We start from the raw sequence: 6,906 nt of genomic DNA, 5'->3' as shown, positions 1-6,906 counted from the left end.
CTGTGTCCCCCTCTCTCCACCCCCTGTGTCCCCCTCTCTCTCTCCACCCCCTGTGTCCCCCTCTCTCTCTCCACCCCCTGTGTCCCCCCTCTCTCTCTCCGCCCCCTGTGTCCCCCTCTCTCTCTCCACCCCCTGTGTCCCCCTCTCTCTCTCCGCCCCCTGTGTCCCCCTCTCTCTCTCCACCCCCTGTGTCCCCCTCTCTCCACCCCCTGTGTCCCCCTCTCTCTCTCTCCACCCCCTGTGTCCCCCTCTCTCCACCCCCTGTGTCCCCCTCTCTCTCTCTCCACCCCCTGTGTCCCCCTCTCTCCACCCCCTGTGTCCCCCTCTCTCCACCCCCTGTGTCCCCCTCTCTCTCTCCACCCCCTGTGTCCCCCTCTCTCTCTCCACCCCCTGTGTCCCCCTCTCTCCACCCCCTGTGTCCCCCTCTCTCTCTCCACCCCCTGTGTCCCCCTCTCTCTCTCCGCCCCCTGTGTCCCCCTCTCTCCACCCCCTGTGTCCCCCTCTCTCTCTCCACCCCCTGTGTCCCCCTCTCTCTCTCCACCCCCTGTGTCCCCCTCTCTCCACCCCCTGTGTCCCCCTCTCTCTCTCCACCCCCTGTGTCCCCCTCTCTCTCTCCGCCCCCTGTGTCCCCCTCTCTCCACCCCCTGTGTCCCCCTCTCTCTCTCCACCCCCTGTGTACCCCTCTCTCCACCCCCTGTGTCCCCCTCTCTCTCTCTCCACCCCCTGTGTCCCCCTCTCTCCACCCCCTGTGTCCCCCTCTCTCTCTCCACCCCCTGTGTCCCCCTCTCTCCACCCCTGTGTCCCCCTCTCTCTCTCCACCCCCTGTGTCCCCCTCTCTCTCTCCACCCCCTGTGTCCCCCCTCTCTCCACCCCCTGTGTCCCCCTCTCTCTCTCTCCGCCCCCTGTGTCCCCCTCTCTCCGCCCCCTGTGTCCCCCTCTCTCTCTCCACCCCCTGTGTCCCCCTCTCTCCGCCCCCTGTGTCCCCCTCTCTCTCTCCACCCCCTGTGTCCCCCTCTCTCTCTCCACCCCCTGTGTCCCCCTCTCTCTCTCCACCCCCTGTGTCCCCCTCTCTCCACCCCCTGTGTCCCCCTCTCTCTCTCCGCCCCTGTGTCCCCCTCTCTCTCTCCGCCCCTGTGTCCCCCTCTCTCTCTCCACCCCCTGTGTCCCCCTCTCTCTCTCCACCCCCTGTGTCCCCCTCTCTCTCTCTCCGCCCCCTGTGTCCCCCTCTCTCCACCCCCTGTGTCCCCCTCTCTCTCTCCACCCCCTGTGTCCCCCTCTCTCTCTCCACCCCCTGTGTCCCCCTCTCTCTCTCCACCCCCTGTGTCCCCCTCTCTCTCTCCGCCCCCTGTGTCCCCCTCTCTCCACCCCCTGTGTCCCCCTCTCTCTCTCCGCCCCCTGTGTCCCCCTCTCTCCACCCCCTGTGTCCCCCTCTCTCTCTCCACCCCCTGTGTCCCCCTCTCTCTCTCCACCCCCTGTGTCCCCCTCTCTCTCTCCACCCCCTGTGTCCCCCTCTCTCCACCCCCTGTGTCCCCCTCTCTCCACCCCCTGTGTCCCCCTCTCTCTCTCCACCCCCTGTGTCCCCCTCTCTCTCTCCACCCCCTGTGTCCCCCTCTCTCCACCCCCTGTGTCCCCCTCTCTCCACCCCCTGTGTCCCCCTCTCTCTCTCCACCCCCTGTGTCCCCCTCTCTCTCTCTCCGCCCCCTGTGTCCCCCTCTCTCCACCCCCTGTGTCCCCCTCTCTCTCTCCGCCCCCTGTGTCCCCCTCTCTCTCTTCACCCCCTGTGTCCCCCTCTCTCCACCCCCTGTGTCCCCCTCTCTCCACCCCCTGTGTCCCCCTCTCTCCACCCCCTGTGTCCCCCTCTCTCCACCCCCTGTGTCCCCCTCTCTCTCTCCGCCCCCTGTGTCCCCCTCTCTCTCTTCACCCCCTGTGTCCCCCTCTCTCCACCCCCTGTGTCCCCCTCTCTCCACCCCCTGTGTCCCCCTCTCTCTCTCCGCCCCCTGTGTCCCCCTCTCTCTCTTCACCCCCTGTGTCCCCCTCTCTCCACCCCCTGTGTCCCCCTCTCTCTCTCCGCCCCCTGTGTCCCCCTCTCTCCACCCCCTGTGTCCCCCTCTCTCTCTCCGCCCCCTGTGTCCCCCTCTCTCCACCCCCTGTGTCCCCCTCTCTCCACCCCCCTCTCTCCACCCCCTGTGTCCCCCTCTCTCCACCCCCTGTGTCCCCCTCTCTCCACCCCCTGTGTCCCCCTCTCTTCCACCAACTTCCCCACCTACCCCCACTATAGTTCCTCAACCCCCCAACCCTCCCACCCCACCCCCTCCCCCCTTCCAACTTCAACCTTCTTTCAAACCCACCTCTCTCCTCTTTGCTCCTCCTCTATTCCTCCCCAACTCTACCACCTACCCCCTCCCTCTCCCTACCCCCACCCCCGCCCCCGTGCCCCGTCCCCCCACCTTCATAGTTCATCCTTCCAACATCACCCCTCTCCCCATTCCTCCCTCTCCCAACCCCCCCCCCCCCCCCCGTCCCCCCACCTTCATAGTTCATCTTCCAACATCACCCCTCTCCCCATTCCCCCCCCCCTCTCCCTCTTTTCTTTAAATATAACTCCACTACCAACCCTCCCCCCTGTCACACATATCACACACATACCCCCTTCTTCCAACCTCAGTCACTCACCACTCTCTCTACATCTCTCTCCTCTCTTTCCCCAAGTTCTCCAGCTGCCTCTGTAGTTCCGTTGATTCCCCTCACATACCCTCCTCCTTCACCTTCACCGCCTACCCACCTACTCCCCCCCTCCCCCCTTACACCTCTAGCCCCCCACCTCCAACCCCTCCCTCCCCCCCCCCGGCCCCGGCCCCTCTTGGCTGTCACATGCCCTTCAGAGCACTTACCTCGGCCCCCCGCCTGTCGTTCAAATGAAGCAGGGTGTTGCACGCGCTGTCGCAGAAATCGATCAGAATCTCTCCCACTTCCAAGAGTTCACGGGGAAACGGAAAGAGGGGATCTTCCTCTCTCTCCCCCCCCCCCCCCCTCTCTCTCTCTCTCTCTCTCTTCCTCTGTCTCTGTCTCTCTCTCTCTCAATCGATGGGTTCGTCATTGTCCTTAAAATAGAAAGGAAAACGTTTCACATTCACACACACACACACACACACACACACACACACACACACACACACACACACACACACCATAACCACCCACCCCACTCCAACACCCCCTGCACACAGGCACGTGAGCAAGTGTGCGTTCATTCTCTCTCTCTCTCTCTCTCTCTCTCTCTCTCTCTCTCTCTCTCCCCTCCTCTCTCTCTCTCTGTCTCTGTCGCTCTCTCTGTATCTCTTTCTCAATCGATGGGTTCGTCATTGTTCTTGAAATAGAAAGAAAACCTTTCACATTTAAGCACACACACACACACACACACACACACACACACACACACACACACACACACACACACACACACACACACACACACACACACACACACACTCACTCCATACCCAACCACCCCAATACCAAACACCCTGCATGGCACGTGGGCAAGTGTGCGTTCACACACACACACTCTCTCTCTCTCTCTCTAGCTCTCCCCCTGCGTGTGTGTGTGTGTGTGTGTGTGTGTGTGTGTGTGTGTGTGTGTGTGTGTGTGTGTGTCTGTGTGTCTGTGTGTGTGTGTGTGTGTGTGTGTGTGTGTCTGTACTCTGTGTGTGTGTGTGTGTGTGTGCACTGGGAAATTAACTGGGGAAAGCTGCAGTTGTGAAAAACGTTCAATAAGCCCCCCCCCCCCGCCCCCCTCCTCCTACACCCTGCTACCCGTCCGTCCGCCCCCACCTGAACCCCACGACCACCACCACCACCACCAGCAACCCTGCCTCCACACCCTGGTACTGGCTCGAACTGATACATATTGGACCCCCACAACAGATGTCGCGCTGCATGACGCTGAGTCAGATCCAAAGAGCGAGTTGAGCGGGGGCTTCGGACTACACTGTCCGGTTTGCGCCAGAATTCGAGAGACAGAGACAGAGACAAGACAAGACACGACAAAATCTTTATTATCGAGGGTAATAGACAAGCAAGGAACATGCTTTTTTTTTTTTACATCCAGCCCTCGCCCTAAAGAGGGAATAAAGCTAAAAAAAAAAAAGAGAGACAGACAGACAGAGACAAAGAGAGAGAGAGTGAGAGAGTGAAAAAGAGAGAGAGAAAGAGAGACAGAGACACAGAGAGAGAGACAGAGACACAGAGAGAGAGTGGGAGAGTGAAAAAGAGAGAGAGAGAGAAAGAGAGACAGAGACAGCGACACAGAGAGAGAGACAGAGACACAGAAAGAGAGACAGAGAGAGACAGAGACACAGAGAGAGAGACAGAGAGACAGAGACAGAGAGAGAGGGAGACATAGAGAGACTGAGAGACAGAGAGATATATATACAAAGAGAGATATACACATAGACAGACAGACAGACAGACAGAGAGAGACACAAAGAGAGAGACAGAGATAGAAAGAAAAAAAGGCAGCGACTTCGGTAATAGAGGAGTCATTGGCTATTCGATATTTGATGACCTTGCATGTTGTGAATTATCCACTGCTCACACGTAACTAGTTTTCGATTTGTCCTGGTCATATCCACGGTGAGATGTATCCGATACTTCACGCCTTTGACAAATCTTCTTCTTCTTCTGCGTTCGTGGGCTGCAACTCCCACGTTCACTCGTATGTACACTAGTGGGCTTTGACGTAAATGACCGTTTTTACCCCGCCATGAAGGCAGCCATGCTCCGTTTTCGGGGGTGTGCATGCTGGGTATATTCTTGTTTCCATAACCCACGGAACACTGACATGGATTACAGGATCTTTAACGTGCGTGTTTGATCTTCTGCTTGCGTATACACACGAAGAGGGTTCAGGCACAAGCAGGTCTGCACATGATGTTGACCTGGGAGATCGGAAAAATCTCCACCCTTTACCCACCAGGCGCCGTTAGCGAGATTCGAACCCGGGACCCTCAAATTGAAAGTCCAACGCTTTAACGCCCATCCTTTTACAAATGATTTTCCGTCCTTCCTCTTCTGTTATTTTTCTTTTATGATGAAGATGATGATGATGATGATGATTATTATTATTTCATTACTTTCCTTTTTGGCTCACTTGTGTAAACAAAGTGAGTCTATGTTTTAACCCGGTGTTCGTTTGTCTGTGTGTGTGTGTGTGTGTGTGTGTGTGTGTCTGTGTGTCCGTGGTAAACTTTAACATTGATATTTTCTCTGCAAATACTTTGTCAGTTGACACCAAATTTGGTATAAAAATAGGAAAAATTCAGTTCTTTCCAGTCATCTTGTTTAAAACAATATTGCACCTCTGGGATGGGCACACACACAAAAATGAAGCTTAATTATATGCAAACTGCATTTACTGTTACATTTATATTTTTTGTATTCTCTAAACTTGGCACTTTGACCTCTTATTCTGACACAACAACAAGAGGAGTCATTATTATCATTTTTTGTTCAAACAGGAACTTCTTTAGCTAAGCATGGAATTTTTATTTATTTTGCAAACGTTTTGGTGCAGATAGCAAAAAAGGGAAATTACTCTGTAATTAATGCTAGGGGACTTAATTTATCACAAGTGAGTCTTAAAGGCCTTGCCTCTCTTGTTTTATATTCCTTTGACTGAAGAATCATGGGCGCCGCACAGAAGATGGAGCCAGTCGCATTGCTTGGGTCTAACTTTTTGACAGGTACACGTGACTAAATGCCTACGTTGACCGAACTACGCCACTGGTCAGTTCCATACTACACGCGGTCAGTAGCGGGTTACGACCATACTAGGCTCTTCCGTCCGAGCAATGCAACTGGCTCGCTCAGGTCTGTTGGTGGAGTGTCTAAACCTGGGTCTCTGCACATGGCTTTCCTGTCCATTCTGCAAAAAGTGTTGTGGGAGCATCGTGTTTTGTTGTTGTTGTTGTTGTTGTTGTTGTTGTTCATCCCCCCCCCCTCTGTCCCTTCCTCACCCCCCCCCCCCCCCCCCCCCCTCCCCCCCCCCTGACAAACAGACCCACTGAAAAACATCGCAGGCATCCCAGCCGATTTCAATGGCCGTAGGCACATTGGGGACCCCCGCTTGACACGAAAACAAAACAAACAAATATAAGTATTCAGCTCTCGTGGCATATACGCTACCTTTCTTTTTTTTTTCTTCTTCTTCTTTTTTGTTGTTGTTGTTGTTGTTGTTGTTGTTGTTTGTTTTGTTTTGTTTTGTTGGGTTTTTTTGTTCTTGTTGTAGTCGTGGCAAACGTGATCTTTCAGCGTAGATATAATAACAAATAAAAATTATCTTTGATAATAATAATAATAATAATGATAATTATGATGATGATGATGATAATAATGATGATGATGATGATGATGATGATAATAATAATAATAATATGGACACTTATACAGCGTCTATCCTCGGTCGGTGACCAAGCTCAAAGCGCTTTACAAACACGGAGTCACTGATTTGCACACCAGGCTGCCTACTTGGGTAGAGCCGACTGACGGTTGGCATTGGGCGCTCATCATTCGTTTCCTGTGTCATTCAGTCAGGTTTCAGTCACGCACACATATAGGGGAAAAGGAAAGTTGGCCGTCCGAAGCAGACCTGGCGGAGAAGCATTGAGGCAGAGACAAGGGCGGCCGGAATGACGTGGGCCGAACTGAAGAGGACCAGCCAGAGCCGGGTGCGTTGGAGGAGTGTTGTTGCGGCCCTATGTTCCCCACGGAATCAAGAGGAATAACCTAACCTAACCTAACACATATACTCATACAGAACTGTGACATTTTACGGGTATGGCCATGACCCCGTTATGTAAGCATCTGACCATTTATATGCTGCCACAACATGTAAAGAGTGGTAACTCT

Source organism: Babylonia areolata, chromosome 9 (assembly GCF_041734735.1).
Source record: "Babylonia areolata isolate BAREFJ2019XMU chromosome 9, ASM4173473v1, whole genome shotgun sequence".
Taxonomy (NCBI): domain Eukaryota; kingdom Metazoa; phylum Mollusca; class Gastropoda; order Neogastropoda; family Buccinidae; genus Babylonia; species Babylonia areolata.
Note: the sequence above shows the minus strand (reverse complement) of the source record.